We start from the raw sequence: 23,235 nt of genomic DNA on the forward strand, positions 1-23,235 counted from the left end.
TGCTAAAACCTCGTACCTACCTTACTGATCACATTAAGGTTTGTACTATTATTTCTTACCTAACAGGCGATCCTCGAGCCTGGGCAGACTCTCTTTTTGAGAAAAACGACCAGCTTCTCAACTCCTATGCCTTGTTCCTAGCAGAACTCACTAGCCTATATGATGACCCCAATAGGCAGAGTACTGCCGATCTTCAATTAAGATCCTTGAAACAAGGAAGGAGGCCTGTAGAAGACTTTGTCGCGGAATTCAAGAGATGGACCCTTGATTCAGAATGGAATGATGCATCTCTGAAAACCCAATTTAGGCTTGGCCTATCAGAAGCCGTTAAGGACGAGCTCGCCCGAGCGGATCTACCAAAAACCCTGGATGCATTAATACAACTCAGTATTACCATAGATAGAAGACTACGAGAAAGAAAGGCTGAGAAAATGGGGATGCCATTCGGGCTATGCAACGCCCCTGCAGTTTTCCAACGATTTATAAACGATATTTTTAAAGACTTACTAGATGTCTGTGTTGTGGTATATCTGGACGATATACTTATATATTCACGATCCCTGTCTGAACACATAAGACATGTAAGACTTGTACTATCGAGATTGCTTGCACATAACCTTTATGTGAAACTGAAGAAATGCTTGTTTCATAAAGACGAGGTACTCTTTCTAGGCTACATCATATCCAAAACAGGAATCGAGATGGACATGAGTAAAATATCCTGCATTCAGGATTGGCCTACACCAACCACACGCAAGACGCTACAGCGATTCCTGGGATTTTCAAATTTCTACAGGAAGTTCATTAAAAACTTTTCTGCTATTGTGAGACCCCTCACACAGCTCACTAGCATAAAAAAACCATTCAAATGGTCAGAAGAAGCCAATAAAGCTTTTCACTTGTTAAAGACAAGGTTTACGTCCGCTCCCATATTACGCCATCCAGACCCATCCCTCCAATACATTCTGGAGGTAGATGCGTGAAACATGGCAGTAGGAGCAATACTCTCCCAACGACCAACCCACACTTCACCACTTCATCCAGTCGCCTTTTTTTCTAAATCCCTAAGCAGTCCCGAGATAAATTACCCCGTGGGTGAAAAGGAACTGCTTGCTATAAAATTGGCTCTGGAGAATTGGCGACATTTACTCGAAGGCACCCAATTACCAATAATTATATACACGGACCATAAAAACCTCCAATATCTTCAGACTAGCAAAACTCTCTCGCACCGACAGGTACGATGGTCACTATTCTTTCTAAGGTTTAACTTCCTAGTGACTTACACACCTGCAGATAAGAACAAAAAGGCGGATGCACTATCACGACTAACTGAAGAAAACTACTTTGAAATCCCTTCCGTTCCTATAATACCTCACAAACGCATTATTGGAGTTGTCCGTTCCTTGAAGGAAGAGGTTTTGCATGGTATAAGTTTGGATTCACCCCCACCACAACTAAATACTGATGCAGAAGGCTTCCTCTATTACAACGACAAACTTTACATACCACCTACCCTACGCACCAAGATCTTGGAATTATCTCATGATGTGCCTATGGCAGGACATATGGGTATGACAAAGACTCTTAATTTGATTTCCCGGCAATTCTGGTGGCCTGACATGAAAACATCTATACAAAAATTTGTCTCTTCATGCAATGTCTGTGCCAGGTCCAAAATTGACACTACGAGACCATCCGGTCTACTATGCAGTCTACCAATACCCCAAACTCCATGGGAAGTTTTGTCCTTGGACTTCATCGTAGAATTGCCTCTTTCCAAAGGATTTAATACCATCTTGGTGTCAGTGGACCATCTGACAAAGATGGCACATTTCATTGCTATTCGCAGACTACCTTCGTCCAAACAAACGGCAGAACTCCTGATGAAACATGTCTTTAGATTACATGGTATCCCAAAAACTCTTCTATCTGACCGTGGATCCCAATTTATTTCTAAGTTCTGGCAAGAACTATGTCACATACTACGGATCGAGCGGAAGCTCACTTCTCCTATCCATCCGCAGACCAACGGACAGACTGAAAGAGTCAACCAATGCATCGAGCAGTATTTACGTTGTTACACTTCTTACCAACAGGATGATTGGGTGGATCTTCTCCCTCTGGCAGAATTTGCCTACAACAACGCAACCCACAGTACAACCAAGCAGAGTCCGTTCTACTTGAACTATGGGTTTCATCCCTCTATTCTTCCACCACGCATCCTTCCTTCAAACAACCCAGTAGCCTCAGACTATCTTACCCAAATAAAGGATTCTCTGGGTTTATTAAATACTACCATTGCACACGCTCACAGTCAACAAAAGAAGTACTATGATCTTCGCAGAAGACCTTCTCCACAGTACACTATCGGGGACCTCGTTTGGCTCTCAACAAAAAATTTAAGACTGAAGATCCCTAGCAAAAAGCTTGGACCTCTGTTCTTGGGACCTTTCCCAATCAAAAAACTTATTGGAAAAGCTGCAGTACAGCTTACATTGCCAATAGACCTAAAAATCCATCCCATTTTCCATGTGTCGCTACTGAAGCCCCATGTTCCGGACCAAGGAATAAGGCCAAATATTCCACCTCCGCCTCCTGTACAAGTTGAAGGTGGAGAAGAATACGAGATAAAAGAGATTCTGGATTCTCGTATCTACAGAAGAAGACTTCAGTACTTGGTTAGATGGAAGAACTATGGGCCCCAAGACGACACCTGGCTAAACACCTCTGAAATACATGCCCCTAGATTAATCCGCAATTTTCATGCGAGATACCCAGACAAACCAGCTCCAGAGGCCTTCAGGAGCCGGCCTTAAGGGGGGGGTATTGTAATGTTCCGGTACCTTTGGTACCCTAAATTACTCTTTTCACAAGTGTATGCGCCCCACCATTCTCTTTTGGAAAGGTGCGCATACACCTTTAAGACTGAAGCTGTCATCACTCAGCGCCGGACTAGATGGCTATTTAAATCGCCGGTTCTCACTCACATGTGTTCGTTCAAACACCCTTACCTGGATGCTAACTTGGCTTGAAGCTTTCATGCTTGCAAGCATACCTCGCTGACGGAACCTCGCTGCGCTGATCCCTGCATCCCGCTTCCGGATCATCCGCTCCTCCTGAACCAACCTTCGGCTGTATTGCTATTAGTGCTAAGTACCCCGCAGGGGAACCCTCTATAAACTTATACTAAGCTTACACTATCTAGCTCTGCATAGTAAAGACTATTTATCACATCTGCATATCTAGATTGCTAGCTCTTAAGACTACTGCTACTTATTCCTGCACTGGGTTGATCTCTCTTGTATGTCCACCTGCTACTCTGTCATCTGCTACCATACATGATTGCTAAACCTACCTGCATCCATCTGCTACTGTCTTACCTTCAAGTGTCTGTCACCTAACACCTCCACTCAACCTGTCTCTTAAATCTTCATCACTGTATTACTACATACATAAAGTCACTCTAGGAACCAGCTTGTTGAATGTGTGTATTTACTAGCTGAATTAAGACCTTCCACACATGATGAGTCATTGAGGTTGGGAATGGTATCTCAGCATCTCTCTTACATGACTACTGAAGTGGAATATTTCTGCAGCTGAAAATCCACACCATACATGAAACACAGGAGCCTTACAAGTAGAAGGAGTTTGGAACAGGCAGCACCCTCAAATCTTCAGAAGTATGAGATGAACCCCAAAAACTTGGAAAGGTGGATCTCACACGTACCAACACAGACTATCCCGCAATTTAATTGATACCCAAAGGTTTTAATAGAATAGCGGAATAGAAAATATGATCAGAAAAAGTGTATGTATCTCACACGTACAGAAGCACACTAGGCCCCAATTACTATTGTTTGTACCCCTAAAGGCAGGATGAGTAGTGGGAGGAGTTTGGAACAGGCAGCACCCTCAAATCTTCAGAAGTATGAGATGAACCCCAAAAACCTGGAAAGGTGGATCTCACACGTACCAACACAGACTATCCCGCAATTTAATTGATACCCAAAGGTTTTTATTGAATAGCGGAATAGAAAATATGATCAAAAAAAGTGTATGTATATCACACGTACACAACCACACTAGGCCCCAATTACTATTGTTTGTACCCCTAAAGGCAGGATGAGTAGTAGGAGGAGTTTGGAACAGGCAGCACCCTCAAATCTTCAGAAGTATGAGATGAACCCCAAAAACCTGGAAAGGTGGATCTCACACGTACCAACACAGACTATCCCGCAATTTAATTGATACCCAAAGGTTTTTATTGAATAGCGGAATAGAAAATATGATCAAAAAATTGTATGCATATCACACGTACACAACCACACTAGGCCCCAACTACTATTGTTTGTACCCCTAAAAGGCAGGATGAGGAGTAGGAGGAGTTTGGAACAGGCAGCACCCTCAAATCTTCAGAAGTATGAGATGAACCCCAAAAACCTGGAAAGGTGGATCTCACACGTACCAACACAGACTATCCCGCAATTTAATTGATACCCAAAGGTTTTTATTGAATAGCGGAATAGAAAATATGATCAAAAAAAGTGTGTGTATATCACACGTACACAACCACACTAGGCCCCAATTACTATTGTTTGTACCCCTAAAGGCAGGATGAGTAGTAGGAGGAGTTTGGAACAGGCAGCACCCTCAAATCTTCAGAAGTATGAGATGAACCCCAAAAACCTGGAAAGGTGGATCTCACACGTACCAACACAGACTATCCCGCAATTTAATTGATACCCAAAGGTTTTTATTGAATAGCGGAATAGAAAATATGATCAAAAAAAGTGTATGTATATCACACGTACACAACCACACTAGGCCCCAATTACTATTGTTTGTACCCCTAAAGGCAGGATGAGTAGTAGGAGGAGTTTGGAACAGGCAGCACCCTCAAATCTTCAGAAGTATGAGATGAACCCCAAAAACCTGGAAAGGTGGATCTCACACGTACCAACACAGACTATCCCGCAATTTAATTGATACCCAAAGGTTTTTATTGAATAGCTGAATAGAAAATATGATCAAAAAAAGTGTATGTATATCACACGTACACAACCACACTAGGCCCCAACTACTATTGTTTGTACCCCTAAAAGGCAGGATGAGGAGTAGGAGGAGTTTGGAACAGGCAGCACCCTCAAATCTTCAGAAGTATGAGATGAACCCCAAAAACCTGGAAAGGTGGATCTCACACGTACCAACACAGACTATCCCGCAATTTAATTGATACCCAAAGGTTTTTATTGAATAGCGGAATAGAAAATATGATCAAAAAAAGTGTATGTATATCACACGTACACAACCACACTAGGCCCCAATTACTATTGTTTGTACCCCTAAAGGCAGGATGAGTAGTAGGAGGAGTTTGGAACAGGCAGCACCCTCAAATCTTCAGAAGTATGAGATGAACCCCAAAAACCTGGAAAGGTGGATCTCACACGTACCAACACAGACTATCCCGCAATTTAATTGATACCCAAAGGTTTTTATTGAATAGCGGAATAGAAAATATGATCAAAAAAAGTGTATGTGTCTCACACGTACAGAAGCACACTAGGCCCCAATTACTATTGTTTGTACCCCTAAAAGGCTGGATGAGGAGTAGGAGGAGTTTGGAACAGGCAGCACCCTCAAATCTTCAGAAGTATGAGATGAACCCCAAAAACTTGGAAAGGTGGACCTCACACGTACCAACACAGACTATCCCGCAATTTAATTGATACCCAAAGGTTTTTATTGAATAGCGGAATAGAAAATATGATATAAAATTGGTGTGATTTATCAACAATAGCACACGTGAACAGCAGTGTCTTATATCATTCAGCTCTGCTGCAGGCCACAATTTTATTTTTTTTAACCCAAGGCTGTATATTGAATAGTGGAATAGAAAAAAGTGTATGATTTTTGAAACCACTCAATAATAGCACATGTGAACTGAACACTGAACACAGCAGTGTATGATCAGAGTCAGCACAGCACAGCTGAAGGACAAATGCTGCACACAGTGACTGATAGAAAAATACTTTTCTCCCTCTTCCTCAGTGGGCAAAAAAGATTGTGTTCACTGCACCCAAAAAGATTGTGTTCACTGCACCCCACACACAGCAAAATGGATGTGGACCACTGACACCTGCCTATCTCCAGCCTCTCCCTAAAAGGATTGATAAGATCGTAGATCGGGTCACTGCAAACCCCACCCCACACAGCAATATTGATTGTAGAACACACTGTCTGACCCTAAAAATCAGCAGACTCTCTCCCTAAAAGGATTGATAAGATCGTAGATCGGGTCACTGCAAACCCCACCCCACACAGCAATATCGATTGTAGAACACACTGTCTGACCCTAAAAATCAGCAGACTCTCTCCCTAAAAGGATTGATAAGATCGTAGATCGGGTCACTGCAAACCCCACCCCACACAGCAATATCGATTGTAGAACACACTGTCTGACCCTAAAAATCAGCAGCCTCGCCCTAAAATGCCTACAACTCGCCCTGCCTAACACACTCCGACCTGTCCCTCAATTCTATGCGGACACAAATGAGTTTTGCCTGCCTGTCTGTCCCTAATCAGCAGCCAGCACGCTGATGTGTGCTTCCATTTTACATGGGCGATACAGCGGATTTTACGTTCGCATTCAACATACCGCATGCTCAAGTTTGTGAAAACGTAACTTTTTGAGCCTAGTTGGTGTTGCGCATACGCACATGAGCTCTCTTGCAGCTCGGGACTTGAGGAGCTATTTTTACTTTCTACACTTTTGCAGAAATCTCTCTTTCTAGGTCAGTTTTTGACACAGTTTAAAAGCCATTCATCTCCAAATGATCTCCGACACCTTCCACAGTGATTTGGGATTTTTGGGGGTACTCAAAAAAATTTGGCAAAACATTAGTCCAGCTTTTAGCTGACCTGTTTTTAAGTTGCACCCTGACGTTGTAGCATCTTAATGAATCTAACACTATACGTTGTTGGCCGCCGGCGGTACGTTGAATACCAATTTCATACGTTCAAATTCGCCAGTTCGCAAAAATCCCGGCGTTAGCCAAATAGCGGTACAATGCATTAGGCCCATACTCTCAAGAAATTTGGATTCACCGGACCCATACATTCCGCATTCCTGTCCCTATACTCTCCATGCGCACAGGTATACATGTCAAACATCTTATACCAGACCTTTCCCATTACAAATGTAACAAGACCCTTGTCAATATTCAACCTTCTTATAGAACCCCTAGCTGAAGCGGTTACAAAACATTCTAAAATATCAGGCTTTTCACTTCAAGGTGTATCCCACAATAAAAACCTTTTTGCTGAGGACATTAAACTATTTTGACCACACCATCCATATCCCTTCCCCATGCCCATGACATTCAAAATAACTTCAGCCAGATATCTTACTACAAGGTAAATTTCACAAAATCACTGATCCTGGAACTGGGTATCCCTCCTTCCCCTATACATGGAGGCAGTCTAATATACCATATCTAGGACTATAATTAACAGCAGACCCATCACAGTTGGCAGACGCCAATTATATGCCACTTATGGACAAAATATCCAAAGAAACACACAGATTAGCTAAAACAGAACTCTCCTGGTCAGGAAGACTGGCCTCCTTTAAAATGCTTATACCGACTCAAATACTATGTATCTTTCGAACACTTCCCATTTCATTAAAAAAATAACCATCTAAAAGTACTAAACCCCATTCTAAACAAATTTATCTGGTGGTCTGGCCGCCCCGTGGAGTTTCAAGATGCATTTAGTCCAACATAGGTCTGCAGGGGGCATGGGGATGATCGACATACGTGATTTATACCGTGCCTCGATTCTTACATAGCTAAGATGTTGGTTCCTCCCATCTGAAGCCCTTTGGACCAATATTAAGTCTGCCCTTAGTCCTTCTTTAGATCAACATTCTCTCCTATGTCTGGACATCTGGAAACCATTCCCTTTAACCACTTGCCGACTGCTCACAGTATTATTTACTGCGGCAGTCAGCCCCTCACAGGCAGAGCGACGTAGGTCTACGTCGCTAGCCTGTGAGGGTCTCAAGAGCGAGCCCGCGCCGCCGGAGGCGCGCTCCCGCTCTCGCGTGGTCACGGACCCCCCCACGCGTGTGACCGGCAGACCCGATCATCCGCCAGTCACTCGCGATCGTCGGTGAAGAGGGAGAAAGGCAGGCGGCTGATGTAAACAAGCCGCCTGTCATTCTCCCCTGTGTAGAAACAGTGATCATACGGTTCTACTATGTAGGACCATTAATCACTGTTCCTACAGCTCAAGCCACAGCCAATCACAGTTAGAATCACGCCCCTAGGGACACACATAACCCCTCCCTCTCAAAAAAAGTTAACCCCTTCACTGCCAGTGTAATTTTAGAGTAACATTGCATATTTATAGCACTGATTACTGTAGTAATGTCACTGGTAACCCAAACAGTGTCAAAAATGTCAGTCAAGGGTCCGATCTGTGTGCCGCAATGTCGCAGTACCGCAAAAAAAATCGCAGATCGCCGCCATTACGCGTTAAAAAAAAACAACAAAAATGACAAAAATCTTTCCCTTTGTTAGTAAACGCGATAACTTTTGCGCAAACCAATCAAAATACGCTTTTTGTGATTTTTTTTAACAAACATATGTAGCATAAAACAAATTGGCCGAAAATGTTAAAAAATTTTGATTTTTACATTTTTTTGGGGGGGGGTTTCATATAAAAAAATTTGAAAAATATTGTTATTTTTGCAAAATTTACGCTCTTTTTTTGTTTATAGCGCATGATCAAAAAATCGCACAGGTGATCAAATACCACCAAAAGAAAGCTCTGTTTGTGGGAAAAAAAGGACGCCAAATTCATTTAGGTACAACGTCGCACGAGCGCGCAATTGTCCGTTAAAGTCACACAGTGCTGAATCGCAAAATAGGCCCTGGTCAGGAAGGGTGTAAAATCTTCCGGGGCTTAAGTGGTTCTTCCACCAAGCTTCCTTAACTACGTGGAGAGATCTCTGCAAGCTGACCCCCCAGCTTCTAAAAAAGTAGATGTCCCAGTGCCCATAAATATTCTGACAGACATAATACCCAATATTGCACCCCTAGACTGGCATACCAAGGGCATTCTCTGGATAACTAACCTATACACTAATGACACCCTGTCACGATTCGACCACGCCCACGGCGACTAGCTAACCGAGACGTGGTGAATCGTGACTGGGGAGTATAAGGAGATAACGGAAATACAGAAAATTCCTACTAAGTAATTAGATTGGCTGCAATACTTTCACAGCCTGCACTGCCTTTGGTCGCCACTAGAGGGAGACTCCACTCCAATCCATCTGGCTGACCACACATAGGCAGATACAAATCTTACATACAATCTGGTGTACTCTAAGGGTTGGGGAGCAGTCTAGCAATTACCACACACTACTAGGATTCCTCCAGCTATCCTACAAGCCAGAACCCCTGTGTTAACCACTCTTCCCACTGTCCCCACCCCCACACACCACAAACGATAGCCTGCCACCACCTAACAGTTTGTCCACAAACTGGTCTGCTGGGACACCACACACACGCAGATCTCCGTCTGGTGTACAATCTGCATGCAAAAAAATACACAAAAGATAAAAAGACACACAATTGGCAATTTGCTATGAAAATAAAAGGGAATAAAAACAGAAATAAACTTTACCTAAGCTTATCTCTTGGCAGAAGCATACCGGAAATCATGCGGGAACTCCTCAGTTTAGAACTGGCTTCAAGGAAGAACAATGTGCAAATCTCAGATTCCCAATTTATTGGAATATTGATGTGGGCTGGACTTTAGCCCTTAACGAATCAGCCACAACGGGGTTGCCCCCGGCTCAGCCCACCTAAAGTTCTGTGTTCTGAACTGACCAAAGTTGAATTGGCCCAGAACGGCGCTGACTGCTGGGCTACGGATGGGAATTCTGACACCAACGCGTCGGTCTGATCGCGACAATACCAAACACTGCTTGCCTGCCACAATCGAGCGCTATACAGCGGTTTTGTGCAATTTTCCCGGACCCCACACATGCCACAGACACAGATTTACATGTACTGGTGGCCCAACACGTGAGTCATAAGAAGGAATTATTTTCATCTCTCTGCCACTAATATTTTAGCTTTTATGAGAGATAAAATACATTCCTTTGATCTGATGAAAGCAGTAACAGCTCGCAGACAGTTAGGAGCCTATTGTCACCCTCCTGCGGATTTCTGCAGCCAAGGTGACCAGCAGTCTTCTTTGAAGCTTCCGGAAGGTGACAATTCTCTTGTTTACTGGTATGGGGGACTTCATTGGCATGTAGGTGTCAACTCTATCCCAGAGACCAGCTGTGTCCTTTTAAATGCTACTAACAGGACATGTGTGTGTGATACTAAATTAACTCACAATGACACCACATCTACAATTCACTATTTCTACAGATCACTTCATATTTCCCTAATGCAAAGCTACCCTACTTTGACATTTATGTTACATCTCCCCTCTTCTAGATGACGCACAGCTGAGCCTAAACGGGTCAGCTAACGCGTCTACAGGGAAGGTTCCCTAGGTTGGGGGGTGAGGGTTTCCCCAACTGAAGCTTGGCACCGCTGACATTTCAGCCTGTCCCCTTGCAGATAGGATAGGGCTACCACACCCCTCTCTGATGGATCCTAAAGGGTCTGGATCTGGATTGGCCAGTAGATCACCCTGTGTATGCACTTCATCCACTGGCCACTGACTACCTACTGAAAGGGTACAAGTGAATTTGTCATTGTGCGCCGTCATCATTCTCAGCCATTGGCTCTGGTCACCTGGTGGTGCTCTATTAGCTACCACACCCAGATGTTTGAGCCTGGCATAAGGCCGTTCCTGGGTGATCTGGTCCCGGTTCCATGACCCGGGTACCAGAGCCTCAACCCTCTGACCTATCTCCCACACTTCTGCTCTGTCCTCCTCAGCCGAACGCCTGCCAGTGCAACACCTGATTTCCTTGGGGCTAACATCAAATTTTTTAACCGGTAGGTACTCAGTGTTGTCAGCTGCAGCTGCTGAGGTAGTAGGCCCTGATGGAGCCAGATTTGCCCCATCACCCTGTAGTTTTCCCTCTGCAACGTACAGCAACGAGTCCGCAGTGGCAGAACTCGCAACTGTGGTGACAGAGGAGGTCACAGGAGACTGGACTCTGCCAGGGGTTGTCACCTGACCCAAGTCACAAACTGCTACTCCGCCCTTGGCCACAAGTTGGTTGGCACAGCAACTGAGTTCCTCCTGGCTGGCATCAAATTTATCAGCCTCCAGAAACACAGTGCCATCAGCCCCAGCTGCTGAGAGAGCAGAGTCAGATTGGGACAGATTTAAACCCTCCCTCGGTGGTCCTTTCTCTGTGACGCACAGCAGAGAATCCACAATGGAAGTACTCGTAGCTGCGATAACAGACGAGCAGATCACAGAAGACTTTTCCCCACACAGGGCTACAGGCACCCCTTGCTTGACCTTACTAGGAGATGCTGAAACACAAGTTACCTTTTCACCAGGTACTCCAGAGCATTCCCTTTCTTCACAAACAGTTACAGTATCACAAAACTGCTCCCAGGACACCTTCATCTTGCCATCCCCAGCTGGCAGTCTGTCAGCCAGACCCCCGAACTCCTCCAGGCTGATGTCAACTTTAAAAGCCTCGGGGGACTCAGAGCTGTCTGCCACAGATGACAGGGAGACAACAAGGTGAGGGGACCTTAGGCCCACCAGACCAAGTTCACAAGGGTCTGACCTAGTTGGATCAGGCCCTTCCACAGACAGTTCCTCTGTAGCAGTGGGCAGGGACCAGTTTGGGGCAGACTGGTGGGCCCCAGGAGTCACCACTGCAGCAGAGGGAAGGTCTGCATTGCACAGATCATGACATTTCACATCACATAAAAGATTATTAGGTTTTATTTTCCATCACATCTATAAGTTCTATTCCAGGCCTTGGCTCTGGAGACCCACTAGGGCTAGGACCCTGCGCACAGTCATTAGCCCCTTGCCCCTCCCCAGAGTTCCCAATGTGCTGGGGAGTATAAGGGGATAAAGGAAATACAGAAAATTCCTACTAAGTAATTAGATTGGCTGCAATACTTTCACAGCCTGCACTGCCTTTGGTCGCCACTAGAGGGAGACTCCACTCCAATCCAGCTGGCTGACCACACATAGGCAGATACAAATCTTACATACAATCTGGTGCACTCTAAGGGTTGGGGAGCAGTCTAGCAATTACCACACACTACTAGGATTCCTCCAGCTATCCTACAAGCCAGAACCCCTGTGTTAATCACTCTTCCCACTGTCCCCACCCCCACACACCACAAACGATAGCCTGCCACCACCCAACAGTTTGTCCGCAAACTGGTCTGCTGGGACACCACACACACGCATATCTCCGTCTGGTGTACAATCTGCATGCAATCTGCCAACACACAGTGCAATTGCATACAGATTGGCATGTAGCGTAGATCAAGCGATTTAGGCACTAAAATGCAAATAATCTCTCTAGAGGTATGAGTCCTAGCTTTGTACACAGAAGTCACTTATTAATTTTATAATTTAATATCCCGAAAGTGGGCAGTGCATAAAAAATATATACAAAGCAAAAGCAGTTACAAAAAATACACAAAAGATAAAAAGACACACAATTGGCAATTTGCTATGAAAATAAAAGGGAATAAAACAGAAATAAACTTTACCTAAGCTTATCTCTTGGCAGAAGCATACCGAAAATCATGCGGGAACTCCTCAGTTTAGAACTGGCTTCAAGGAAGAACAATGTGCAAATCTCAGATTCCCAATTTATTGGAATATTGATGTGGGCTGGACTTTAGCCCTTAACGAATCAGCCACAAGGGGGTTGCCCCCGGCTCAGCCCACCGAAAGTTCTGTGTTCTGAACTGACCAGAGTTGAATTGGCCCAGAACGGCGCTGACTGCTGGGCCATGGATGGGAATTCTGACACCAGCGCGTCGGTCTGATTGCGACAGTACCAAACACTACTTGCCTGCCGCAATCAAGCGCTATACAACGGTTTTGTGCAATTTTCCCGGACCCCACACATGCCACAGACACAGATTTACATGTACTGGTGGCCCAACACGTGAGTCATAAGAAGGAATTATTTTCATCTCTCTGCCACTAATATTTTAGCTTTAATGAGAGATAAAATACATTCCTTTGATCTGATGAAAGCAGTAACAGCTTGCAGACAGTTAGGAGCCTATTGTCACCCTCCTGCGGATTTCTGCAGCCAAGGTGACCAGCAGTCTTCTTTGAAGCTTCCGGAAGGTGACAATTCTCTTGTTTACTGGTATGGGGGACTTCATTGGCATGTAGGTGTCAACTCTATCCCAGAGACCAGCTGTGTCCTTTCAAATGCTACTAACAGAACATGTGTGTGTGTGTGTGGGATACTAAATTAACTCACAATGACACCACATCTACAATTCACTATTTCTACAGATCACTTCATATTTCCCTAATGCAAAGCTACCCTACTTTGAAATTTATGTTACACACCCTCAAATGTTTAATATTGTCAGGACTATTGGGGCTAAAAAGGAATCATATAGGCCCATACATACTATTTTATACATATTGTTATATTGGGCAGCCTAGCAGCCATTTTGTCATGAGGTGAATGTAAGTTCATTTTCCATGTAAGATTCCTTATAGACAATTTTAAAGTCTCAGCAAAGACTTTTCAAGCCATAAATTAAATGGGCCCTGACATCATACTAAGATAAGGTCCAGCCATAATAGTAAAATGATAAATATAAAGTGCCAGCGCTTAGGATTATAAAATCAGATAATAATATATAAGCTGCTGCTGATAAAAGGGGGGGGGGGGTGCCTTTAAAATGATAAAATAGAGTAATGTATCAGCGCTGCTCGGTATCCTATATACAATATCAATTAGGTGTCTTAATCACACTCTTATTCTACTTTGCATATAGATGAATAAGTGCTAGTGCTAAATTCAACTCATAAAATAAAATATCTCAAAAAATATTAGTTACTGAATTCATAAATTGTGCATTACAAATACATATAAAAACAACAAGTGTCAAATATAAATACTTAAAGTGCTTCAGTGATTGTGATAAAGTGAAAACAATTTTTTTCTTATCATAAAAAAGTTCATATAAAGTTCATGTATTAAAAAAAAGTGCTGAGTGACAGTCTTTGTGCAAACCAGCAAATCCACAAAAAAGTGCTCAGTGCTTGCTTAGGATACACTATCCAAAGTGCCGATGCTCTCAAGATGTGAGTAGGTGCTCCCCTCTCGGTCCCCTACTCACCAGAAAATACTTTTAATTGAGCCTTAAGGATTAATCCTTATTCATATAGGAACAGCGGTAATCACCAGCCAGTGATATAAATGCCAGAGCACTCTGCAACTCGCACCATCCAGGATCAATTATCCATGCCCATGTATCATGAAAAAAGAATAGCTATCATCGTGCAGTATATCAAGACTTTTTATTCACACGCTTCAACAGAGATACACTTACAGTGTTGTAGTTAAAAAACAGCCTTCACATTTCCTGCGGGACGCCAAACGATGGCCGTGCGTTCCACCCGCATAAACCGGAAACCCAGGGGCGTAACTACAGGGGTTGCAGGGGTTGCAATGGCAACCGGGCCCCATGCTCCAGGGGGCCCATGCAGCTCCCCTGTACACCTGAATAGGAGGAGCTGTGGGGCAGCATGTAGAGAAGTCATTCTCCTCCTTTTTCCTTCTGTAGCTGCAGGAGGAAAATGGAGGAGATTGGTTCCTCTGCATGCTGCCCCCGCCACTCCTCCTATCCAGTTCACTTGTGTTCTGCTGTCTCTGGGCCCCTGTGTGCTCCCCTGGTTGGCGTCCCCCCTACTGTGCTGCCAGGGGTCCGGGGGGCCCTTTATGGTTTCTTGCACCGGGGCCCTGAAGGTTCTAGTTACGCCTCTGCGGAAACCAGAAGCCGGAAGTTGCGTAGTACGTAAGTCGGACGGCTTATCTCTGTTGAAGCGTGTGAATAAAAAGTTTTGATATACTGCACGATGATAGCTATTCTTTTTTTATGATACATGGGCATGGATAATTGATCCTGGATGGTGCGAGTTCCAGAGTGCTCTGGCATTTATATCGCTGGCTGGTGATTACCGCTGTTCCTATATGAATAAGGATTAATCCTTAAGGCTCAATTAAAAGTATTTTCTGGTGAGTAGGGGACCGAGAGGGGAGCACCTACTCACATCTTGAGAGCACCGGCACTTTGGATAGTGTATCCTAAGCAAGCACTGAGCACTTTTTTGTGGATTTGCACAAAGACTGTCACTCAGCACTTTTTTATTAATACATGAACTTTATATGAACTTTTTTATGATAAGAAAAAAATAGTTTTCACTTTATCACAATCACTGAAGCACTTTAAGTATTTATATTTGACACTTGTTGTTTTTATATGTATTTGTAATGCACAATTTATGAATTCAGTAACTAATATTTTTTGAGATATTTTATTTTATGAGTTGAATTTAGCACTAGCACTTTGTCAGGAAGGCTCTGGCAGAGGATGAGTTAAACCCACAGGCTAATCCTGGCTCCACCCTTCTCATCAAGGAAGAGCACTATTTAAGCTGGATCAGCACACAGGTTCAGTGCTGTCTCGTCTTCAGCTTCCCCTGTTGTTCCTGCATCTGCTACCTGTCTCCTGTGAAATACCAACCCGGCTTGCTTTTGACCACACCTGCCCCCTGCCTGCATCGACCTCGGCTTGACCTTGACCATCCTTCTGCTCCAACGATTTCATCTGATCTGCTCTTCCTGTGTATGACCCGGCTTGTTTAACTCTGCTTACTTTCAGTTCCTGGAAGCTCCCAGTCACACCCGCTGCCTTCTCTCCACTGGAGTTCTGTGGCCACCTGACATCCTACTCTGCTATTAACCAGCACCAGCACGCCATTAGGCACTCGTGCGACTCTGTACTCCTGCGCCTCCTGTTTACACTACCAGGGGCCCCGAGTCAGAGGTCTAAGAGAGACCTTCCTCAGCATATTCAGACTCCACCCACCAGGTACGTGATAGTACGAGACAGTCATGTCTGAGCCTGAGCGAGGAACCTCTCCCATGGATGAACTTTGCCAACCCCTGGCTGGCCTTACACAGGCCGTGAAGAGCTTACAGGAAGGTTATGTTCAATTGGATGAACGGGTCCTATCCCTCTCCTCTACTACCTCCGCTTCCAGTGCTGCTTCCTCATCCTCCACCTGAAACCCTGCACCTCCATCAGTTGTGATGTTACCTCCAGAACCCAGCAAATTTAGAGCCTTCCGCACTGCTTGTGAACTGTACTTTGCCCTACAGCCTCGCACCTTTTCATTGGAAACCACAAAGGTTGGATTCGTGGTTTCCTTGCTACTGGGTGAGCCCCAGTCATTGGCCCACCGCCTATTGGAACAGAAAATAGGTAAGGGGGATGGGACTTTTAAGGTGCAAGTAATGATTTCAAGATGGAGAAAAATCTGAATTTCTGTAAAAATACATCACTTTATTCAAAAGGTTACATTGAGAAAGACAATACTTTTAAAAAAATGTATAAAAGTAAAAGAAAGCACTCGAATATGTCTGTTCTACATGTTTCACCATCTTCACAATGGCTTCTTCAGGAGTCGGATAGACATTTTTCAAGAGTGAACATTCTATATACAAAAGAAAAGAAACTAATGAAAGTATCAAGCAGAATTAACATATATCAATGAACATATTTGATATCAAAGGCAAAGACTCATTATGACATCATACTGTTGTATTTATAAAGTATACACTTAATGAAGAAATAAACAAACAAAAAAATGAATGAATTGTACCTTAAAGAGAGCCTGAACCCCTAAATACTGGAGAGAGCCGTGGATGGATAAGGGCCCAAAAGGGGGAGAGAGGGGCGGAGACACCTGTCCATCTGCGTTAACCCACAGAGGAGATGTAGGCCAAGCCAAGAGTAAAAAATAGGTAGGTTAGGACACGAGGAAATATTGTACAGAGTTAAATTCTGCTTTAATTTTGATAGAAAATAAAGTATAAGTGATTCTAATTACCCTTAGTTCAAGAAGATGAATCCTGAACTTGAAGGATTTTTTGGGAGGTTTGTAAAAAATGACTCAAGTCATCAAATGGCTCAACGATGGTACCTTAGTATAGAATTTAAACCGATATTCTAAAAAGACCATCAGACAGGGGAAAGAGAGAGAGTTCAATATTCACAATAATTGAGTTTGAAAAGAGGAAAATACATATATCCACGTATAATGGAAACAATAATAATGTATATTCACCCTATTGTGAAGTCAAATGTTGCATCACATCTATGCCATATACACCCAGGAGGTATAGGGATGCCAAGACACTAAATCCCGGACACTATAAAGAATAAGTGTATATAATATTAACCACTTTACGTCTGCTCACAGTAATATTACTGCGGCAGAGTGGCTCGTTATCGTCTGACGACGTAGTACTACGTCGTCAGACACTCCCCCTTCTGGGCGCTCACTTGCGCGCCGCCGGAGGCTCGCTCCCACTGTTTTCATTCACAGCGGGAGTCGGGCCAGGGGAGGAGCAGCGGCGATCGCCGCTGCTCTTACCCGATCGTCGGGGATCGAGTCTGGAGATCCGCCCGCTGTGTGTAAACACAGCGGGCGGATCTCCATAGTGACAGGGAGTGACAGATCAGACTGTTCAGCATAGCTGGACATCCGATCTGTCCATGACTCACTCAGTCACCTCCCCCCCTACACGTCAGTAAGCACCAGGCATACATTAACCCCTCCCTCTCCAATAAAATTAACCCCTTCCCTGCCAGTGTCATTTTTACAGTAACAGTGCATATATATAGCACTGATTACTGCAGTAATGTCACTGGTACCCCCAAAAGTGTCAAAAATGTCAGTCAAGGGTCCGATCTGTCCGCCGCAATTTCGCAGTCCCGCAAAAAAAATCGCAGATCGCCGCCATTACGCGTTAAAAAAAAAAACACCAAAAATGACAGAAATCTTTCCCTTTGTTAGTAAACGCAATAACTTTTGCGCAAACCAATCAAAATACGCTTATTGCGATTTTTTTTACCAAACATATGTAGCATAAAACAAATTGGCCAAAAAATTTTAAAAAAATTGGTTTTTACATCTTTATGGGGGGGAATTTCATATAAAAAAATGTTAAAAATATTGTTATTTTTTCAAAATAAACGCTCTTTTTTTGTTTATAGCGCAAAAAGTAAAAATCGCACAGGTGATCAAATACCACCAAAAGAAAGCTCTGTTTGTGGGAAAAAAAGGACGTAAATTTCGTTTGGGTACAGCATTGCACGACCGCGCAATTGTCAGTTGAAGTCGCACAGCGCCGAATCGCAAAAAGTGGCCTGGACGGAAGACAGCAAAATCCTCCGGTGGTAAAGTGGTTAATGGCTAAAATTCAGAACAAGATCTTCATTAGGGCTCAAACTTAATCCCATACTGTCTAATTAATCTGTCCAAAGTTCCTTTGTTACCTTAACCTCCCTGGCGGTAACCCCGAGCGTGACTCGGGGTGGATTTTTCAGTCCAGGATCGGTAACCCTGAGTCACGCTCGGGGTGGAAGTGCAGAGAGCGCAGCGGTGTCTCTTACCTTCTCCTGGCGATCCAGCGACGATCTCTCATTGCTGTGACCGCCAGCCGAGAGTACCGCCGCTCCTCCGTCCTCCATCGGTGTGATGACTTCCTAGTTCCGTTCCCTGCAGCAGCAATGCTGCATGGGAGCGGAACTAGGGAGGGAAATTAAAAAAAAAAAAAAAAAAAAAGTTGCACAAAACACAAACACATAACACATTTTATATTATATATATATATATGCATATATATATGCATATATATATATATATATATGTATACATGTATATACAGTATATATATATATATATATATATATATATATATATATATATATATATATATATATGCACACACACACACATATATGTATATATATATATATATATATATATATACACACATATATATATATAAAATTATAAATATTGATTCGATTATAATTCATGCGTTTTATGTGTATATATATATATATATATATATATATATATATATATATATATACATACATATACACACACACACATACATATATATATATATATACAGTATATACATACACACACATATATATATATATATATATATATATATATAATATATAACGCATGAATTATAATCTAATCTATAATATAATTTTATTATATATATTATATAATAAAATTATATTATTGATTCGATTATAATTCATGCGTTTGTGTTTCAAATTTATCACATCTGGGATGTCTACTAGAGTCTTATTTTGGTCAGGTTTAAGTCAGTAATTACTAAGAATTGTAGGCCTATAATACATAACGCCAAATTTCCATGAAAAGAATTGTACCGCTTTTGGTACAGAATTCCTGACAGAATCATACCGCCAGGGAGGTTAAAGTTGAAGTTTAAGCTGCATCCGATTGGGGGAATATCGGTATAAATAAGCCCCTCAAACCATCTCCAATAAATGAGAAACTAAAGGGAAGAAGAAGAGGATTTTCTATGAGTGCCATAATATCAAGAAATCAGACCAAAGAGGCTGGTTGCTGCAGTCTAAGATGGACATTGAAAGCAAACTCCGCCATTACCGCGTGTCCGGCGCCGCCGTTCCTTCTCCCCGGTTGTCCAGAAGGACTCTGAACAAATGCGCCGGCATTTAAACATCCCCTCCACTCCCGCTGCGTCTGACGTCACTGCGGGAGTGAGAGCGAGGTGCTTCAGACTAGCCTATGAGAACCCACGAACAGCGTGCGTCATGATTGGACGACGACGTCACGTGGCGTAGACCGGAACCGGATGTGGAGGAGGTAAACCTCCGGTGTAGTATTCGTCATGTTTGATAAAGGCAAGAATCGAGGGAACAGACTAAAAGGATATATTAAGTAGTGAACCAAAAAGGTAACACTTAGAAAGGTCCCAAACAAGGAATAAAACACTCAAAATGAGCATGGATATTCAAATCAATAAGAGAAAAAGGATTTTTTTTTAAAAAACTCAACAATCAAATAACGATTGCTCAAAAGGGCCTTTCTAAAAATACCCCAAGATGTGTATTAATGATTTAGAACGAATAATAATTTGGATAAATAACCATAAAAATAAATTAATAGCCCATTGGGATAAATACAAAAACTTAATTAATTTCCTATAGTTTGGTCAAGGGTTCAAATTTGTGGGTAGCCTGAAGATAGGCGGTGCTCCCTATCCTGACCAGGACCTAGGTCAAGAGAAAAAACAAGGAACACCGTGGGTGCCCATATGGGGTAACAATTAAAGCAGGAAAAATTGACTCCGTATCCCAAAGCCCTCCCCCCCAAAAGGCCACATAGAACACGGCTGTCTCCAGTGGGGGTCAGGTGTTAGTTTATTAATCATGTACTCTGTTCAGTTTCAATAGATAGTGTTGACTATCCATTGTATAAGGTAGCAAAAAAGAAAAAAACAAACAAACAAATAGTCTAGCTATATGAAAAATTCGCGAATTAGACCAAGGCTTGCAAAAAAAGGGAAAAAGCCAATAGATTGCAAGAAATGTTTTCCTAGCCAAGAAAAGGTTTGAAGCTTATAGATTCGTTAATACCGGGATAACGCGTGGCCGACAAGTTAAAAATCCATTTGGTTTCACGTTGCAATAGATTTTTGTCTACACTACCTCCACGTTCATTTAGTGGAATATGTTCAAGGGCAAAAAAAGTCATCATCCTGTCATCAAAGCCATGATAAAGGCCCATGTGGCGGCTGATTGGACTTTCAAATTTCTTGCTCTGAACAAGTTTAACATGATCTCTAACACGGTTAAAGAAAGGTCTCTGTCTTACTGATGTAGAAGGCTTGACAACTGCAATACATTATATATACAACTACAACAGTTTGACAGTTGGCATAAAAGGTTGGCCTGTACATTTTTCTGTTTGGGAGAGTAATCTCACTGGTATTGGATAAGTATTTGCAGAAGTTGCATCTTCTGCATGGGTAAGTACCGGTCAAGGGTCTATGTGACTTTTTTAGAGGAGCATAATGGCTATGAACTAGCTGATCTTTCAATGATCGAGATCTTTTAAAGGTAATTTGGGGACGATTACCAATATGTTTGGATATCTTTTCGTCCGCTTCGAGAAGGTACCAAAATTTACTTAAAATTGAGCGCACTTGATTATGTTGACCCAAGTAGCGCCTGATTAGACGCACGTTTCCAAAGTCATTTTTCTTTTTGTTTCTAAAGATTAGATCATTCCTATCCAATTTTTTGGCCCTATTGTAGGATTTCTTTAAACATGCCTTACTGTAGCCTCTGGATAGTAACCGTCTTTGGAGATTTTTGGCCTCTGTCTCAAAATCCTCCAGCCTAGTACAATTACGCCATAACCGGAGATATTGACTGAACGGTATACTTGATATAAGGGGCTGGGGGTGCGAGCTATCCGTTTTCAGGATTGTGTTGCCGGCTGTGGTTTTACGAAACAAGGTAGAACCTATGGTACCATCCTCATTGATATATATCTTGATATCCAAAAAATCAAGATTGTTTTGACTGTACATAAAAGTGAATTTTAAATTGAAGTCATTGGACTTCAAGGTATCAAAGAAATTCAATAAGGATACCAAGGAGCCAGTCCAAATCATAAAGATGTCGTCAATAAATCTCCTCCATAAGAGGACCTCCGAAAGAAATTGTTCGATGTCCTCCCTAGAGAAGAGATCCCGCTCCCATCCCCCCAGGTGCAGGTTGGCATAGGAGGGGGCACATTTGGTCCCCATAGCCACACCCTGCACCTGGAGGTAATGGGAGCCATTGAATACAAAAACATTGTTGGTTAAAATGAACCTTAAAAGCGAAAGAATTAAGGCATTATAGCCCTCTGAAGAGCCTCCTCTTTCGGAAAGGAAACCCTCCACAACTCTGACCCCACAATGATGTGGGATGGAGTTGTAGAGGGCTTCCACATCGATACCTACCAGCCAGGCCCCCTCGGGGACAAAGATCCCATCAATGGCTTTGATGAGATCACTTGTGTCCCAAATATAGGAAGGCAAGGCTAGCACATGGGGGCGTAAATAATCATCAACTGACTGACTAGCTGGTTCGGTTAGGCTCCCATTGCCAGAGACGATGGGCCGTCCAGGAGGTTTTGACAGGTTTTTGTGGACCTTAGGTAGGGCATACATTGTGGGAGTCTTTGGATCTTTCACATTCAAAAACTCCCATGTTTTCTTATCAATTAATGCCTTGGAATAGGTTTAAAAATTAGTTGTCAATATTTGGTGATCAGTCTAGTTAAATAAGTTTCAGAAATTTTCCGGTACCAGTCTTTGTTGTTTAGAATGTCTAAGACCATTGTTTCATAACCTGTGGTATCCATCACGACCATGTTTCCCCCCTTGTCTGATGGTTTTATCGTCAAGGAGGGATCGTTTCGTAAGGATTCAATTGCCCTAATCTGCATCTCATTCAAATTAGATGAGGTTAGGCTTTTCCACTTGGTTTTTTGTATTTCTCTTATAATTTGTTGAGTGAAGGCCCAGATATTAGGGTTTGACTGCAACAGAGGAAAAGACTGAGATTTTGGTTTGTATAGCGATGGAGATGGAAAAATAGGTTCCATGGGAAGACCTTCATTGAAGGTCAGAGATTGGGGATCGTCATCGGTGAAAGGCCACCCAGAGGATTCCCCTTCCTCCCAGAGTTCCATTAGATCGTTAAGAGCTTGCATTTCTGCTATTGAGAAGTCCTGTCCCTGCATCGGCTGGGGAGGAAGTTGACTAACAAGATCTGGGGAATTATTGTCCTTATCATAAATCACTTTAAACATGAGTCTACGGGCAAATAAATGAACATCCTTAATTAGTTCGAAGTTGTCAATTCTCTGGGTAGGACAAAAGGTCAAGCCAAGAGATAAGACATATATTTGATCATCATTTAAATTTTGAGAGGATAAATTAATCACTTTTAAGGCCTCAGAATCAGAATTGATTAGCTCCAAGGGTGATTGCTAACTTTGTTGACTTTTTGGAGTTTGAAATATCGGTGCAGTACGAACATCACTATTAACCATCGTGTTATGACTCACCTTTGATGAATTGATAGTGAGATTTGG

Source organism: Pelophylax lessonae (assembly GCF_965119305.1).
Source record: "Pelophylax lessonae genome assembly, chromosome: 8".
NCBI lineage: Eukaryota > Metazoa > Chordata > Amphibia > Anura > Ranidae > Pelophylax > Pelophylax lessonae.